Consider the following 20,530-nt stretch of genomic DNA (forward strand, 5'->3'; position numbering starts at 1 on the left):
TATAAAAGTCCTAGATGGCATCTTCTTCCAACAGAAGGCTGTTTTGTCTACACTGATAATCTGTTGTTCAGTGTAGCCACCTTCATTAATTATCTTAGTTAGATCTTTGGGATAACTTGCTACAGCTTCTGCATCAACACTTACTGTCTCACCTTGCATTTATGTTATGAAGATGGCTTCTTTCCTTAAACCTCATGAACCAACCTCAGCTACCTTCAGACTTTTCTTCTGCAGCTTCCTCACCTCTCTCAGCCTTCAGAGAATTGAAGAGTTGTGGCCCTGCTCTGGATTAGGCTTTGGATTAAGGGAATGTTGTGGCTGGTTTGGTCTTCTACTGAGACCACTAAAATTTTCTTCACATCAGCAATGAGGCTGTTTCACTTTCCTATAATTTGTGTGTTCACTGGAATAGCACATTTTTTTAAAATTGAAGTATAGTTGATTTACAATGTTGTATTAGTTTCAAGCATACAGCAAAGTGATTCAGTTATATATAATTCTTTTTCATATTATTTTTCATTATGGTTTATCACAAGATATTGAATATAGTTCCCTGTGCTATACAATAGGTTCTTGTTGGTTATCTATTTTATATATAGTAGTGTGTATATGTTAATCCTTAACTCCTCATTTATCCCTCCCCCACCGCCTTTCCCCTTTGGTAACCATAAGTTTGTTTTCTATGTCTATGAGTCTGTTTCTGCTTTGTAAATAAGTTCGTTTGTATCATATTTTAGATTCAACTTGTAATTTCCTTCAAGAAATTTTCCTCTGCGTTCAGAACTTGGCTAACTGTTTGGTGAAAGAGTCATGGCTCTCAGCCTATCTTGGCTTTCACATAAGCTTAATCATTTCTAGCTTTCAATTTAAAATGAGATATATGTGACTTTTCCTTTCACTTGAACACTTAGAGACCATTGTGGGGTTATTAACTCTCCTAGTTTAAATAGTTTTGTGTACAATAGGGAGGCCTGAGGACAGGGAGAGGGACAGGGGAATGGTCGATTGGTGGGGCAGTCAGAACACACACAACGCCGAAGATTAAATTCCTGACCTTATAGGGGCAAGGTTCATGGTGTCCCCAAAACAATTACAATAGTAACATCCAAGATCACAAACCAAAGATCACCAAGATCATATAACAATAATGAAAAAGTCTGAAATATTGCAAGAATTGTTAACACAGAGACACAAAGTGAACAAATGCTGTTGGAAAGATGGCGCCAATAGACTTGCAAGACTCAGGGTTGCCACAAACATTCAGTTTGTAAAAAATGGAGTATCCACAAAGCACAATAAAGTGAAGTGCAATAAAAGGAGTATACCTGTATTTTTCTCCTTATATGTCTCTTTTGAGTGATAGTAGCTATGTTACATAATCTTTTTCTATTATTTATTGGTTATCTTAGACATTTTATCATGAGCATTTAATTTATAAAAGCTGACAAGCAGCATATCAGTCCATTTCCTGAATGACATACAGAAAATACAATTATTTCATTATTATCAACCTATGTGTAATTTTGTCCTATTATGAAGTTCCCTTTTTTATTTCCCAAATTAAATATGATAAATTATAAACTAATAGTAATTGTACAAAATGTTTGATTTGATTAATGTAAGTCAAGAAGGGATTCTTTTTTTTTTTTTTTTTTTTGCGGTACGCGGGCCTCTCACTGTTGTGGCCTCTCCCGTTGCGGAGCACAGGCTCCGGACGCGCAGGCTCAGCGGCCATGGCTCACGGGCCCAGCCGCTCCGCGGCATGTGGGATCTTCCCGGACCGGGGCACGAACCCATGTCCCCTGCATCGGCAGGTGGACTCTCAACCACTGCGCCACCAGGGAAGCCCCAAGAAGGGATTCTTGCTCACAAATTTTTTAAATATATTTGAAAAATATTTTTAGCTTTTGGAGTTTTAATATACATGTGTAATAGGGAAGAATACATCTGACTCCATATTAGATCTCTTTCTTTTACTTTAACCTTTGTATTCTATTGCTTTCCCTACAAGTTAAGATTGTTGCCTATAGCCTGAAATATACAGGATAGCCCATTCTCAAGTATCTGGCCTTTAAAGGTGTAACACTTCTCCATTCATATAGAGATAAAAAGTTGCAGAACAGAGAATAACATTTGTCTTATTGGAGGTTTACCGTGAACATCATGACCAACTTATGTGGACAAGTGCAAGAACAAAGGATCTGACACCAAGAAGTCTGCAACAACAAGCTACACACCCCTTCCCTTTTAATATAAAAGAAGACTGAATTCTAACTCAGGGAAGATGGTTCTCTGGGAAGCTAGTCCACCATCTTCGCTGTCTGCTGGCTTTCCAAAAAAGTTGCTATTCTTTGCCCCAACAACTCAATTTATTGGCCTGTCATGCAGCAAGCAGTACAAGCTTGAACCTGTTAACACATACAAGGAAATACACTCTTTTTAAGTATACAATTCAAATGCTATTGATAAGTATATAAAGTTGGATAACAGTTACCACACAGCCATGATTAGTAAATCCACATACCCCACCCATCTGGATATGACTAATCTAACAGTTATGACTTTTCTTGAGTTTCATAAATAGAATCATAAACTATATTTACATCCATGTGTCTTGTTTTCGTCACAAATTGCTTCTGCATTTCATCCATGCTATTTTCTGTAGCAGCATTTTTCTTTGTTTTTTCATTAAAAGCATTCAATTGTATATATTTTCACCACATTTTATCCTGTTCACAAGTTGATAGACATTTGCATTTTGGGAGGAATATGAATGGACTGATATTAAAAAACTGAATGTATTTGTGTGTTTGTTTTAATTAATCTTGGGTAAATATCAAAAAGAGGGACTGTTGAGTCATGTGGTGACATTTACCTGTACATTTACCTATGGAATGCACTATGAAGATGGTGTCTAAATTGGACACACCATTTATTTTCATCCCCAGCGGCAATGTAGGAGAGTATCTGTTGCTTGCTGCAGCCATGATTTTTAATGTGAGCCACTCTAATGGGTGTATAGTGACATTTAATTGTCACTGTAATTTGCATTTAGTTTGTAATTTAATTTAGATTGTATTTAATGACTAAGGATGTTGAGCATAGCCACTCATTTACCTACTTTAGTGAAGTGTTTGTTCAGATCTTTTACCCATTAGTATTGAGACATTTGTCTTACTACTGAGTTGGAAGTATACATCGTATAGTCTGGATATAAGTCCTTTATCAGATACACGTTTTGCTAATATTTTCTCTGAGACTATAGTTTACTTTTCATTTTCTTAACTCTCTTTTGAGGAGCAGTACTCATTAATTTTGATTAGATTTCCTTATCACTGTTTTTCTTTTATAGTTTGTGGTTTCATGACCTAAGAAATACTGTAAGAAAGATTTTTCTTCTAAATTTTCTTCGAAAAGTTTTATAGTTTTAGGGCTTACATTTAGGTCTATAATCAGCTCAACAATCTTGAACCATAGGATTAAACCCCTGTGTTTGGTTTAAGAAACACATTCAATGTCTGAATGTGTATTCAAGCAAAAGCCAGGACAAATTTGTAAAGTGTGTAGATGAATGTACCTTAAGCAGAGAAATATGTTTCCTAAATCCCGGGTGTCTTGTATTTTGAGAATTTACTTATGTGACTCTACATGTACTATATTAATAATTTTCCATGGTTGATACATCTAGTTAATAAGATTTTTTAAATTCTACATAGGATAGATTTTCCAATGTGAGAAGATTTATTGATTTCCAAGTATTTTAGCTCCATAAAAATATAGAAACATACCCAAATAAATTTTTGTTATCACTGGTGAAAGCAAAAGTAGTTGAGACATAGCCGTTGAGAGGGAGATTCAAGTATTAAGGTTGTACATCCACAGCAAACTGATTTTGAAGCAAAGATTATACAGAAAGGCACAATGCTTACTCCACACTCTCGGTGAGAATCAGTTTCTTTAATTTCTCAAATGGTAAAAAAAAATATGCAGAATCATTAAAAGCACACAAGCTATAAAACAAAAATCAGATTTCCTCCTCTTCCTCCTTTCCATCAAATTATCATTATATTTATCTCGTTTTTCACTCCAAGCTGCTAACAACATACTGTCACTCACAGATTACACATCCTCAGTGAAACCACTTACTTCTAAACCCATCAATCTGGTTAGTCATTTTACAACAGGACGAAAGCCAGACTGGAAAACCAATGGCTGTTTTTTTAAATTAATCTCACGTTGGAAATTAACACAGTTTCCCACTCTGTTGATCTGGAAATTGTATTTCTTTTGTTCCTGTTCTGCCCTCAACAGATATTTTAACAATATTTTGGCAGATTTTTTTTTGAAACACAAAATAGTAATACGTACTGGGAACAGGCTTATGAACAAAACTTGGTCCCTACAATTCAGGAAGTGATAATTTAGTAAGAGAGAGAGAAATGTAAACACAACATAATAAGAGGGTTAGTAAATGCTTGCAGGGATGAAGTGATGGTTGATGAGAGGCTGCCCTAGACCCCTCTCCATGCTGCATGGATTGGAGAAGCCTCAAGAGGTGAAAATCAACAAATGTGGAAAATAATGAACATGGAAAATAAAGTACACTTTGAAGCGGAGATTTATTCCCAGATATTTGATTTGGACAAATGAGTAGATGATAATGATATTAACATTAAAAACTGCTAATGCAAATGAACTTTTTCACAAAGGAGAAATAGAGTCACAGATGTAGAAAACAAACTTATGGTTACCTAGGGGGATGGGGGAAGGAGGGATAAATTGGGAGATTGGGTTTGACACATACACATTACTATATATAAAATAGATAACTAATAAGAACCTACTGTATAGCACAGGGAAGTCTACTCAATACTCTGTAAAGACCTATATGGGAAAATAATCTAAAAAAGAGCAGATATATGTATATGTATAACTGATTCACTTTGCTGTACACCTGAAACTAACACAACATTGTAACTCAACTATAGTCCAATAAAAGTTAATTTAAAAAATTGCTAAAGCAGAAGCAGATACACCTAAATATTAATTTTATAATAAATTATTATAGTATTAAAAGCCAGAACATTTAATTTTTAAGAATATGTTTCCTCAAAGTTTGGAGTGCTTTTACATCCTTAGATTTTAAATTATTTTTATACAACTATCTCATTTTTTTATTTTTAACCTTTCTAATTCATAACTTAACTATTCTAGTGATTTAAGTGGTAATCCAACATCATTTTAACTCATAAAATGCTATATTTTGCAAGATTTTTCATTTAACATGAATTTGCTTTGAATTTTTATATGATCACTACCTCTATTAATTAAAGAATAATTACAAGAGTAAATACACAGGGATATTTTACAGGGAATAATTTACTGTGTCATTTGCATTAGTGAATATTATTTTTAAATTAGGAGGATTCCATTTCTTTGGCTACCTTACTGTGGCAGCAACTCAAAGTATACACAGATAATTAGTGCCTTATGGTTGAAGGAAAGGCCACATTGGCTCTGAAACAATGCAGTCTAGTTTGGGGGAAATACCATTAACTCTTCTTCATGTGAAAAGAATCCTGCATTGCTATTTTCTACTGAAGAGGGCCTTGCTTGGGAGACAGATGAAAAACTCATCCTCAAAAAGGACATGACCTTAAAGATACACATTGGAAAATAAAAGATCTAAAATAAACAAAATCGGGTTTCCCTGGTGGTGCAGTGGTTGAGAGTCCGCCTGCCGATGCAGGGGACACGGGTTCGTGCCCCGGTCCGGGAGGATCCCGCGTGCCGCGGAGCGGCTGGCCCCGTGAGCCATGGCCGCTGAGCCTGCGCGTCCGGAGCCTGTGCTCCGCAACGGGAGAGGCCACAACAGTGAGAGGCCTGCATACCCCCCCAAAATAAATAAATAAACAAAATCATATTAATCCTAGTGAAAATTACTATTCATAGTACTAATAAGATGCAAGTTGTATGGAAGAACTATCAATAACAGGGTGGGGTGAGCGTAGGGTACACTGAATATAAACAGCTCAAACATAACAGGTGCAGAATAAAGACTTTCTGAAAGTTCATAATGGACGTGAACATATAAATTATTCGAAAAGAGTTTCTGCACCAGGTGCCAAAGAGTTTAAAAGTGATCAATAATGAATTAACAGTGTTTAAAACTAATCTGGCCCTCACCTAGACAGTTGACCTACAAATCCAAGCCTTGCAATTCATCAGGAAAGACATTTGCATAAAAAGGCCTAATTATAGAATACAGAGAATTCACTTTTTTAATAGGACAGACTACATTCTAAATACACTAGATGGAACGGGGTCTGAAGATCTGGTAAGTTAAACACTTTAACTGTTGTGAAGTGTTACTTAAAATTAAATTTTAACATGTCACATTTATTGAACATATGACGAGGGACTATTCTTAATCCCTGTCTGAATTCTCGTGTCCAATGCTGTATTAAAAATTGAGAAGTTTATTTTAAGTAATACAATTGGAAAAGTGACCACAACAGTGTGTGCATCAGATTCTTAACTTCTCTAAGTAAATATCGCAGACTTGTAGCTTTAGAAACTATATTTCCACGTTTTCTCATTTTGGATTTAATTACCAAATTCATCAAAGGATGATCTAGGGTGCTTTACAGGCCAAAAATTTAGAAAATGTTAAGTCAGTCAAAACTTCAAAGAGATGTCCTGGGCTTGTTTGTACACACTGATGTTATGACTTGTTAAGCAAAATGTATCCTTAGGTCATTCAAATCTATTTTAAGATACCTCCAAAGAGAGGATGTACTTTTCATAGTAGCTTCACCCCAAATATCAGCACATTTCATGTTCTCTAAGCATCTGCCCACATTTCATCCTTCACCTTTGTTAAGTGAAAAGTAACTTGACCTGAAGCAGTCAGAATCACCAGGCTGTGTATGCACCGCAGTTGCAACTACTGGGACGTGTCAGAAGTCTAGCCCAGTGGGAGCGGGTACCAGGAAAATGATTATCACAGAGCCCCCTGGTCAGACAGCACCCAGGGCCCCACTCCTCTGCTCCGTCTGTGGTTAGGGGCTCATTCAAGAGCTGCTGGGGCATTCTCACTTGAAGTCTTTATGAGAAAAGCTTTTTCCATTCTGTTTCCCAGAATATGCTTCACCTCCTCCCTCTGCCAAGATCCCTTCTTGACACCCCCTGCTCCCCTGACTAGGCCTTGAAGAGTTAGGACTTGTTTTCTCTGCAAAGTAAGTCATTCCTGTATTTCTTATCTCCATATCCCAACTCCGGCCCATATCTCAGCTTTCAGAGAGTGAATGCCCACGTTTTACTCTGTGAGTGATATTTTCATTTTCAACTGAAGCAACTTGCTTCACTGAGTCATTGTTGCTACATAAACTGGGAAACAGCAAAAGAGCAGGGGGTTAGGGCAATACACACATAATCCACAGAAGTAATTAAGTGTATAACCATAAGTATTAAATTGGAGAGGTCCTTGGCAAAGAGTGGAATCAAATCTCTACAGCATGCCATGGTATCTTTTTTAATTTTAATTTTATTAAAAAAATTTTTAATTGGAGTATAACTGCTTTACAATGTTGTGTTAGTTTCTGCTGTACAATGAAGTGAATCAGCTGTATGTATACACATATCCCCTCCTTCCTGGGCCTCCCTCCCACCCCACGCCCCATCCCTCCATCTAGGTCATCACAGAGCACCGAGCTGAGCTCCCTGTGCTACACTGCAGGCTCCCACTAGATCTATTTTACACATGGTAGTGTACATATGTCAATCCTAATCTCCCAATTCGCCCCATCCCCCTTTCCCCTGCTGTGTCCACCCATCCGTTCTCTACACCTGCGTCTCTATTCCTGCCCTGCATATAGGTTCATCTGTACCATTTTTCTAGACTCCACATATATGTGTTAATATACAATATTTGTTTTTCTCTTTCTGGCTTACTTCACTCTGTATAACAGACTCTAGGTCCATCCACATCTTTAAAAATGACCCAATTTCATTCCTTTTTATCGCTGAGTAATATTCCATTGTATATCTGTGCCACATCTTCTTTATCCATTCATCTGTCGATGGACACTTACGTTGCTTCCATGTCCTGGCTATTGTACATAGTGATGCAATGAACACTGTGGTACATGACTTTTTGAATTACGGTTTTCTCAGGGTATATGGCCAGGAGTGGGATTGCTGGATCATATGGTAGTTCTATTTTTAGGGTTTTTTTGTGTGTGTGGTACACGGGCCTCTCACTGTTGTGGTCTCTCCCGTTGCAGAGCACAGGCTCTGGACGCTCAGGCTCAGCGGCCATGGCTCACAGGCCCAGCCACTCCGGGATCTTCCCAGACCGGGGCACGAACCCGTGTCCCCTGCATCGGCAGGTGGACTCTCAACCACTGCGCCACCAGGGAAGCCCCTATTTTTAGTTTTTTAAGGAACCTCCATACTGTTCTCCATAGTGGCTGTATCAATTTACATTCCCACCAACAGTGCAAGTGGGTTCCCTTTTCTCCACACCCTCTCCAGCCTTTATTGTTAGTAGAATCTTGATATTTACTCTTCTTCCATGGAATCCCCAGTTCTCTTTGTACCTGTGATATATTCTGAGCAGTTGCAAAGGCTCCTGGTGGCTCATTCCACCCTCCTTCTAGTGCCCTCGAAGCATTGCATGCATACTCCTGCATGCTGCTTTCTAAGACCAAAGCTGCTTTATCTCTGATGCTGTCTTTGGTTCTTATCAAAGTCAAGTTTCCTCTTGTGAAAAGGGAGGTAAATGTTGCAAGAAGAACAGGTGTTATCTTGAATCTCAAAGCAGAAACATAGTGTATAAAGCAGGCTAAAGGCAATGCAGAATCGCAAGTGTAGGTTCGGGGTAATGTGCTGACAGAGATGCTGTTACACAAGTCCTTGAAATTTTGCATCCTCATAATTGGTGTCTGGAGTTCGGTGAGAGAAGGGGTTGCAATCACAGCTGAAACAGCTGACGACTTGTCTATCTCAGCACCCACCATCACTCTGGGATCCTGAACCCACTGACAGACATCAGTGTGCATAAAGCCATAAAAAAGCCCTTACACAATCATATGCCCTTTTCTCTTGAAGTGCATCCTTCTGTTTTCATTGATTAAACCTCTTCCCTTCTGGGAAAGAAATTCAGAATTATTATCCTCATTCTCAGGTACTGTTAGAGAAAAACCATCCACAAACCTTTGTGTAAAAGAGAAGTAAACTACCAATGCTTGTCTCCAATTAAGTTCATACAGTAGTCCAGCATATAAAACATATAACGGCAAATCAATTTTGTTTGAAACAAAGGTGAAAACCTGTGAATCATGCTACCCAACCCCCTACACTCTCACCCCCTACCCCCATCATGGTTCAGCAGTGAACCCCATCAAACATGCATTTAAAAGCCCATGTAGTACAACCTCATTTCTCAGATGTCGTTCCCAATAAGTAAAATAGTTGACAGACCTCTTAAAAATCCTGAAACGGAAACCCAGCTCTTAAGTGCTCACTCAGAGTCTTTGTACAAAACTATGAAACAGTTTGCATTTTAAGTTGATCAGTCTATGAAAAAAAAAAAAAATTTAAAAAGGAAATTATTTAAAAGGGAAAATGAAAAAAGTTGGAGAAATAATTGTTCCTGTGTTTTATTCTTGTATTTTGCTATTTATCACTATTTCGAAGTCAAACTCTGCAAAGTTAAAGGTTATTAATCATTGGGTTCAGTGTGCCTCTTTGTCTGAGGATAGCTTCCCATTCAGAGAGTCTGTCTTCACTGTCTGCTTTTCTACAGCATCTGTTGACGGGAAGTTGATCTTGGGAGATCACTGAAATTGACAAAACTGAGATGTGAGGTGCTCAACATTTTCCTGATGGCAGCTGAGAACTGATGTTTGCAAAGGGATTTGACTCAAAGATTTCTATCCCATTGGCATGAAAACACTGCTGATAAATGCCATATTTATTTCTCCAGACTTAGAAGCTGGGTATCTACACGCTTTTGAATTAAAGCTCATAAATAATTCTCGTTGTATTCTCTGGTTCCTCTAGTATCCTTCAGTGATCCGTTGGTTGTATTAGAATGCAAAGACTCACTTCCAAATTAATTCGAGAGCCAAAGAAAAATTCTATTCCTTCCAAAGGTCAAACATTCTGATGGAAAGGAGTTAGTGTAAGACTTTGAAAAATGTTTTGTAAGGTGTAAGAGCAGCTCAGACTTTACCAAGTCAAATTTTAGCATAGAAAAAATACAATTAACAGTTTTGTTGAAAGAGATGCAAAACTCTATACAACAAAATGAAATAAAGGAATGAGAAAATATTAACATTAAAAATCTAAATAAAGCTGTTTAAAAATCTAACTTCTGTTATGACTTAAGTATTTCATGAGCTGTCAATCTACTTTGCTGTGCATGGCGAAAATGCACAAAGAAATATGCACTTTATAAATATATTTTGGTAAACTTGACTGTCACAGTCTCATTTTTATGACTCTGGGGAATAGTCATCTCTGGGGAATCCTTAAAATTAAAAAGGAAATCTCTGAAGCTACTTTAGATTAATTGCTTTGGAAGTTTCAAATACAGATGCTTTGATCATAAGTTTAAATAAATGCAAAATAAGAAAGAATATTAAGTTGCTTCATCAATCCCTAAGGCCTTCTGTCTAGAGCTTACTGACTTGGAAGAGCAGAAATACGAGACCAAAAACAACTCAGATAAAAACAGGTCTATAAACTAGACCAACATTTAACAGCAAAATGCTGGGGATATTGTTAAGTGAAAAAAAAACACATCTAGTCCTCAAAACACCACCTGTCTTCTAAGCCTTGAATGCCCAGAATGTAGACACTTAAAACACATAAAACAGCTACTCTTGATCTGCAATGCTGGCTTACATGCCGCGGATTTATGTGACTTGTTCAAGGTCACACTTACCTCCTTCTATGTGTTGTCTGTCCTACAAATAGTTCATTGACACTTATACATAGAAGTGGGCAATTTTGAAATATTTTGTATACCACACTTCCGCTTTCATAGAAGATGTAAAGCGAGAGTACCAATGAAAGAACTACTTCCACCTTTGTGCATTTTGTAAATCCCTGGTGGTGGTTTTTTTTTTTTTTGTGGTACACGGGCCTCTCACTGTTGTGGCCTCTGCTGTTGTGGAGCACAGGCTCCGGACGCGCAGCCTCAGTGGCCACGGCTCATGGGCCCAGCGGCTCCGCAGCATGTGGGATCCTCCCGGACCGGGGCACGAACCTGCATCCCCTGCATCAGCAGGCGGCCTCTCAACCACTGCGCCACCAGGGAAGCCCCCCTGGTGGTGTTTTGATGTCACAACTACAGTAGGTGTGGGATGGGATGGGGTTTGGCAAATGAGGACCAGTGGGCAGTTAGCTGGACCTGGTCTTATCCTGTGGATACTCAATACAGTCCTGGATACTGTACAACTGTTGATTGATCTTCTAGAAATGTGTGGAGGGATACTTTTTTTTTAATCATTAATTACCTGAGACTGACTCTAACTGTCCTGCACGTAAATGAAGTGTCTAAGAACCAATACAGGGTGTTGATTGGGAGCGGTTCCTGGATTACCAGGGTTTGAATTCTGGGCCTGTCGCTAGCTGTCTGACCCTAGATGAGTTACTTCATCCTCCTGTGCTTTGGTTTCTCTCCTTGTGAAACCGGGATGGTCATACCAGAAGGCTGTGGTAAGTAAACACAAAGAACCTGCAACGGTGCTTGACGGACAACAAAGACTCTACGTCTTAGCTATTTCCAATATTTCTAATAGAGAAGTAATAGGTAAATCAGGGGAAATTTATACTTTTTGTTCAAACTCTATTAAACCTTATGTACCCTTTCACAAAAATCCATACCTACAATGGTAAGATGGCAGCTTTTCTTATTTAAATCACCAACAGTACACAACCACATCATTTTTTTTGATTTAGGTATACCTGGCATCCCCTGGTGGATGCAGGGAACAACTTCCCCCCACCCCCAGATTTATGAACATCTGGCCTAACGACACACAGGTACCCCTGGATGTGTAATAAGTTTATTACTCACATAGTACACAGGAAGTGGATTTCCTCAAGGAGAAGGGCTCAGGTTGTGTCTGGAGAGAAACAGGAACAGGAGGAGATGGGTGGCTTGGAGTGTGTGTTATGGTCACTGGGTGGAGTGGATGGGCTGCTCTATTGTGATGAGTTTCCACCTGTGACCTGAGACAGGAGGTGTGGCGGTGCAGGGGGATTACTCAGTTATGAAGGAAGGGGTGTGTGGTAACCTGAAAACTGTCTTGCTAACATCAAAAATGGAATCTTTTTATTACAATATCTTCCTGTATTTGCATCATTCATAGTGATTCCAGGTTGAATTATAAGAATCTCACTACTTTGATATGACTCCTAATGTAATTATTATGTCTCATAAGTCTACACTGAACACTATCATTTATTATTATTTTAATATCTCCCTTATATTGATGGCATTGTCTTGGTTTATGTTCCTTATATAAGTAGGCTATAGAATCTGTGAATTTCATTTTAATATAGGAAATAATGTTATAAAACTTTTGTTCTTAAAAAGTGTCATTGAGTCTTACAGGTTTAAGAATTTCTGTATTAAAATGTGGACTTTTCTGAGATTTAGAAAAATGCATAAGAAGTGGTAGTGAAAAGTTAAGGGGACATTCATAAAACATTTTTTCCAAGTGCTATAACATGTAATATTATTCCCCAAGTGAATTTATTATCCTAACTTTTTATGCATGTCTTTACTAACCTACATACAGATGGTTTTTGGAGCAAGATGCTTTGTCCCAAATCTTTCAAGGAAAGACTTTGATTGAACAATCTATGCTGCACATTTTAAAAAAGAAAAAAGAAAAATCTGTATATGCCAGAAGGCTTCCATAAGCCCAGCTGGTGATCCATGAGTTTGGCGACCTTAGGCTGGATTAACTGCCTTAAATTTTTAATTAATTGCTTTAAGGTATTGATTTATAAACACTGAGAACTGCCGTGTAGCAACCAAGAAGTTATTTCACAAATAACTACAGAAAATACACACTTGGAATCAACAAATGGCAAAACACAGGTGAGGGAAAAAGCATTGATAAAGGTACTCTATTTACTGAGGAATTTAGAGTGATAGAATTAGATGGTCTCCACAGAGAAAGAAAAAACCTGTATAATGAAGTTCTAAAAAATAAAACTTCTGAGGCTCTATGGTCATCCTCAATCAGTAAGTACACTTCATATTTTGGGTGCTGGGCAAACATGATGACATTTGATGTCACTGATGCAGCTTGAAATTGTATGCTTATTGGGAGTGGGTTCTAATAAAGTCTTTATCATGCACAGAACGCTATTCAGACCTGTTTTCACACGGTGATGCTTAAAAGGCTAAAGAGAGGTAGGGCTGTTTTCCCCTGACCCCACTGTACATATTTCTGTTCAACTTCATCTCCCCAGGAGAGGAAGATTATTTACCCATGAATGTGACCAAGCCCAAGGCATTCTTCATCTGCTGGTGTACATAAAGTGCAGGGTGGTGGGGCTTTGTAGGCTGGCATTCAGTTACATCATTTTTTGAGAATCATGTGATTGTTCATTAAAAGAGTTGGGTGTTTTATGGCCTCTCATTATTATAAATAAATATGATACTTGTTTCTTGAAAACATCCCATCCCTACTACTAATTTCTATTCTTCTTCAAGACTCAGGTGATTCCCAAAGTGGAGAAGGTTCCACATAGCAACGTAAGATAGTGCTGTAAAGGACATGGACGTAAATGCAATCCAAAGATTTTACTTGTGTCCCCTACTTTTTTTTTTAGACCCAACTCCTGCAGTCTCTCAACTTTCTAATTATTCCATGGTTTATTCATCTACCTCCAAATAGCTCTTAACTACCAATATCCTTTGAAAGTTTTACAAAGCATATGGAGAAAGGAGAGTGTAGGGTTTAGGTTTAAAATAGCATCTTATATAAGTCCCCGATGAAGCTTCTTCCAAATTACTTTACAAGTTACCCTGGAGCAGGGAGTAGAAAAAGAAAGAAAGAAAAAAGAAAAAAATCACAAATAGCAGAAAATTCTGGGTCTAATCTTCAACTTTAGCCACAATTTATATAGAAAGTCTAAGAATTAATGGAAATGTATTGTGAAACAGGAAAGTAGGCTCATTATTTGACGATGATGATGATGATTAGTAGTGGTTGTAATGGTAGTAGTTCTGCTATTAGAAATGTCAGAAAAGAATTATTAGAAGCCTGGAAAGGGAGATCAAAAGATATTTAATCTATCTGAGACTGCCCTTCCTTATCTTAGAGATATAAACTCTGCCACAGAAAACTGGGTAGACAGGTCTATACTGCACAGCAAGTGCCTTTAACGGAAGACTTCTTCCTAAAATCATTTACACTGGGGAAAGTGACAAGCAGCCCTAATACCCAGGACGTGGCCTGGCACCATCAGCCAGGCTGTGGGGTTACAGGGACCTGGTGTGGCCATTACTGTTAGGACATACATTTTACTACTGAACACCAATTACTTCACCCAGCACCAACAGCAGACAAAGCCACTCTGCGAGTCTGACGGGCAAAGACAGAAATAGCACAACTCTGTATTCATATCAAAGCCTGATATGTGTATTCATATCACATGCTGCAAACAGGAAGAATGACCAAATATCTCCATTTACTGGCTGATATGATTGCTGCTTCTCTACCAGTTACAGATTTAGCGCTGCTCCCTTCTTTCTTCCTTCTAGATGTAATACAGGCACCTAATAATAGAGAACCACCCCCACTTCATACAATCCACGACTCCCACTTCCTTGGACTCTTCTCCAATCACCCACCCCAAGTCAAATTCTATATTAGTTTCTTTCTTATAGTCTCTCTGGAAATAAGCAAGGGGCAACCAAATGAGCTCAAGCAAAGGCTATTCATTCAGAGCATACTGTAGCAAGAGTCAGCCACCAACACCTGCGTTTTGGCAGGGAGTCAAAGGCAGGCAGAGGAGGGGGGCATCCTATGTGGTTGGTTAGGGGTACATATTTGGCTTTCTCTAGTTGGTCCTAAGTTGGAAGCAGGGACAGAAATTCGGAAAGCTGTCAGTTATTAACAAGTCCTGGCCATTTGGGGTCGCTCGTCATGGGGGGGGGGTGGTTTCTAAACTGGCCTCCACACACAGAGGGCAAGGAGAGACCAAAGAAAGAGGCAGACGCCCCAGATTGGTGGGTGGCAGATGTGGAACAGAGACACTCAAAACAGGTTGAGACTCCTGCTACCTGGATAAGAAAATGCTGGCTCTCACACTTAACCACCTTGACCACCTCTTCTATATACAGGTCTTTCATACTTATATGATAGAAATGAGCAATCTGCAATATTTTTATTCCACATTTCCAGTTTAACGTAAAATGTAAAGCAACAGTCTCAAGGAAGAAACACTCCCACCGTGGAGCATCTCACAAATTCTTGGTGGTGTGTTGGTTTTACAAAGACAGGAAGTGAGGGGAGGGCTAGTGAATGCAGCCACAGTTCCACACTTGGTACATTTTCCCTGAATGCAATGAGCCAGTAAACCCAAATTCCTTTGACTAGAAGTATATTCCTGGTGGCCTCTGGCTAGAGGTCATTGACAGAAGTGGAGGTCCACTGAGATCCACTCAAGACCCTTGCTGACTGTTAGTCTCAAGTCAATAAGAGTGAGCACCTCTGGGGCCCCTTGAGTCTTTGGCTAAGTTCTAGAGACAGGAGGGTTCATATCCTGACAGTCTTATGATTCTTCCAGGTCCTCTCAAGGTAAGACTGTGCCTCCCCACAGGCTGAACACCTGCTCCCTTTAGGATTTCTCACGAACACATAAACTTGCACGCAGATTTGTGTAACTGACAAAATTTTACCAGTAACAGTTTAGACCAGCAATGGCTACTTTGCTAACATTTCCATATGAAATTTTTTTTTTTCCATTTGAGAGATAGGTAGGGTACCACCCAGAGAAGACCTTCTCACCTGTTGAAAGGAAGAGATCATGGATTTAACATAGGAGACACCCTCTTCTTTGTCTCCATAGTTCAGGAATTAATAATGTTGGCTTTTATATCACACAACTTGTTAATGGTCAGGAGACTGAGTTATTAAAACAACTGTAATGCACCTCATTTGTGGATGTGTGTCCATGTTGATTTTCTTGACTCTAAAGGTTATTCTCCCCTCAACTTGCAGAGGGAAAACTGTTGGTCTTTTACAGTAAAAAAGTCATTTGTTTGAAGCTGACCTTCTCTCACTTTGTTTTTCTATTTCTCTCTTCCTCTTTTCCCCTCTCTCAGTAAACTTTAAAGATTAATCAGGAAAAAACATAAATAAAATTTATGTCACTATGTGAGGACTCTTAGGGATATTTAAGTACAGATAAGATTCATAACACCTAAATAAAAGAAAGAAAATACATTCAAGGCTTTGTGTTTTGTGGATAGTGAAAATATTATATACATAATAGTATTTGTTACTATAGCTACAAGATAAAGAGGAAGAGCCTTGGTAACAAGAAAAAGATAAAACAAAAGAATATAACGTTCTCTTTAATATTTGACTAAATTATTAAATTAAAATTATGTTTAGTGACCAGTGTTTTATATCAGTTTCTTACTTAGAAATCATCCAAGCATGCAAAAATTATTTACTAATTGAATATTTTGTCTAAGGTTTGGTTAGTTAGATCTGGAAATTACAATTTTAATAACACATTATATTCCTATGGTAACATTGTAAGAATTTACAGTTTACAATGGTCTTGCACAAACCAAAACATTGTGATGACATTACTTTTATATGGTAAGCTAAATTTTAAAGGCATGACTTAGGGTCTTTGTGCAAGAATAAATTGTAAATCTTACAATGCTGCTAATAATAGGAATATAATGTGGTAGCTAAAATTAGAACTTTCAGATTTTTGATTTTAAAATTTAGACAAAATATTTAGTTAAATAATAAATAATTTTGCATGCCTAGGTGATTTTTAAGTAAGAAACTGACATAAAACACTGGTTACTAAACATAATCTTAATTTATTAATTTAATCTTATTACTTATAATAGGTTAAAACATGCAAATTACTTTGTATATCATATGTACATTTACATATAATATAGAATTTATATACATTTATTTTGTTACCTCCATTTCTTAAAATAATATGAAGTGAATAGAATGGTGAAGAAAAAATACTAAACTGTACTTCAGATTTCTCTTATGTCTGGAGAGGAAATACATTGGTTATTTGGTTAAAAATGGTAATTTTTATAAATGGTTGATTACACTAGGTACCATACTTAAGAGAAATACAAATATGTATACATATACACACACAGAAAATGGGGGTAACTTAATAGTTTGTTTCTTACGAAAATTATCGCTACTTTCCAAGACTGTAAATTTTGATCATTTTTCTGAAAACTGAGTTGTAATAATAGAGCAAAGAACAAAGTTACAGAAAATTAGTCTAGGAATTGTATATGTCTATCCATCCATTCTCCAGCAGCATAGCCAAGAAATACAGTTGTCTAAAATAAAATCAGCTAATACATGGGATCAAATCCAGATTCTTTTCAAGTGGTGAATGCATAGATCTCCACTGATTCCAATATGATTTAATAGCAAAGGAAGAGTTGCTCTATGAAATAAAAATTCTGAATAGTTAGAAAATGAACCATCATCCTGAAGATCCAGATGCAAAACATACAGAGAGAAAGTATTCATCATAGGAACCATAAGGAAATTTTAGAAAACTCTATGACACACTCAACAGTAAGTGAGGAGACCTGGATTCTATAGATGGGTGAAGTGGAAAGAAATAACTTATACAAAATTATCATATGATTACATGAATAATGACTAAAATATGGAGGAACGAGAAGAAGATTGCAAAAAAAAAAAAATCCTGAAATTAAAATCAAGTTGAAATTAAAATTTGTTTTTATTTTTTATTTTCTTGTTTGTGTAAACAGTGTCCAAGCTGTTAAGAGTGTGGTGAGTCAAATACTTGCATACACTGATGGGTGATGAGTCTACGGATACTATCTTCCAGGAAAGGAATTTGGCAATATTATCCAACATAATATATATGCATTTTAACCATAGCAATTAGTAAGGAAAGTAAGGATAATAATTAGAGATATGTTCATACTCAGAACTCTGGAGGTACATGATGGGTTTCTGAATATTTTTTTAAAATGCTACAGTAAAAATTTTTCAAATAAAAATGTGGTGAAAAGCATCACAAATTTAACAGGATGATATTAATGTACTTGAGTCATGAAAGGTGGAAAAGTATGAATATATTTAAGCTGAAGAGTTAATTTAGGGGATTTACTTTTCAGTATTTTTCAATTATACTCTTGCATTTACTCTTCAGTATGTTTAAAATTTCTGCAATAAGATAATGTTTATTTTATCTTATTAAACATAGCTCATTTTATTGAAAATATACCATTTTCTTATTATATTTTTATTTGCAAAATAATTAGAAAGTATGCCATATTCCTTGGCCCTATATCAGACAGATAAGTGAAATAGAATTCAGAGGATGTACATTGTCTAATACCACTAGAATTCTGGCAGGTTGGTGTTAGGTTAGAGGTTTTTTATGGCAAACAAGATGTACGAACTCTCAGTAGCAAAATAATGAGTCGTGGGCATGAAATGTACAGCATGGGGAATACAGTCAATTATATTGTAATATCCTTGTATGTGACAGATGGTGACTAATCATCGTTATCATTTTGTAATGTATAGAAATATCAAATCCCTATGTTGTACACCTGGAACCAACATAGTGTTGTAGGTCAATTATACTTCAATTAAAAAAAAAAAAGAAAGTAAACCCTGGAGGAAATGCATCAAAATGTTAATGATGGTTATATCTGGGGGCTGTGGATTATGGGTGATAGTTATTTTTTTACTTTAAACTTTTATAGATTTCTAGTCATCAGCAATGAATATGTATTGCTTGTAAAATTAGAAAGAAAACAATAAATGTCATTAAAAATGAAAAAAAAAAGATTTTAAAAAAGAAAAAAAGGCAAACAGTACAAGGAACAAATAATACAAGTCTTTTACATTGTAAGCAAAATGCCAGACTATGATTCAGCAGACTTAGCTTCTGGCTCTATTAGCTTTGAATTTTAGGTTAAGGCAAATATTTCTGCTCTTATTTTCATTCTGAAAAATATAACAGTCATGTAAGAAGTTATCTCATGTCCTGCTGAACTTTAAAATTTAATTTTTTAAGTTAATAAAGCTCAATACTGAAAGTTATGACCGTAGATTCAATACTGGCCTCTTTAGAAGGATGGATTATCTTGCCTTATGTTTTCTTCATGATTTTATTCTCTTTCCCAGTGTGTAAACAATGCAAGCTAGTAATTGTTTTTATTACATTTTCATATTTATATTCTTACGTATATTTAATATTTAACCATATAATACATAATTATGTCTGGAACATAAACAGTTTTAAATTAGTCTTGTTTTAAATATTTAAAAAGCATATGGGCTATTTTATGTATCATATATTTTTTAAGAAAATAAGACTGAAGTATGTATTCCTAAATAATCCCTTCTATGTGTGATGTTGAAAAATTAAACAAACTCTTCTTAATGGATAATTATTAGAACCATACAAACTCCTATCATATTAGTTTGTTTGCATAGATAATTGTGCTATTGAATAATTGTGAGTATTTATATGACCTAAGGAAGATAATATATTCATTTAGGCTGATTAAAACTTTTCTAGTAGGCAAAGTTGGTGATCTACTGAACAAGTGTTGCATCAACTTCTCCTTAACTAATGATATTGCTACTTCACAATCATGTCTGCAGAAAACATTACTCAGTAGAAGATTTTTGCTTAAATAACATTACTTTTTCACTAAAGCAATGCAATATAAACAGGTATTGGCCGGATGCTTGAAAAATGTTTCTTACTGTCCAAAGCAAAGTAGAAGAAATATGCAACAAGTATAGTTAAAGTGAATAAAAAAAAGTTTATATTATTTTACACAAAAGGAGACTGCTTACTAGATTATCAGTTGCAAGAATTGGAATACTTAGAAAAGACAATTTGAATACGTTTATTAGTTTGCGAGGGCTGGCCATAACAGAATTCCACAGGCTAGGGGGCCTAGACAACAGGCATTTATTTTCTGAGAGTCCGGAAGCTAGAAGTCCATGATGAGCGTGTCAGTGGGGTTGGTTTCTTCTGAGGCGTCTCCCCTTGGCTTGCAGATGGCTCCTTCTAGCTGTGTCCCGTGTGGTCTTTTCTCTGTGCACGTGCATCTCTGGGGTCTCTCTGTGTGTTCTAATTCCCTCTTCTTACAAGGACACAGGACAGGTCGGATTAGGCTAGTGGCTTCTTTTTAACTTAATCACCTCTTGCGTGCACTGTCTCCAGGAACACTCATAATTTGAGGTACTCAGGGTTAGGGCTTCAATTTAGG

The sequence above is a fragment of the Leucopleurus acutus genome (assembly GCF_964270905.1).
Source record: "Leucopleurus acutus genome assembly, chromosome: 7".
Taxonomy (NCBI): Eukaryota; Metazoa; Chordata; class Mammalia; order Artiodactyla; family Delphinidae; genus Leucopleurus; species Leucopleurus acutus.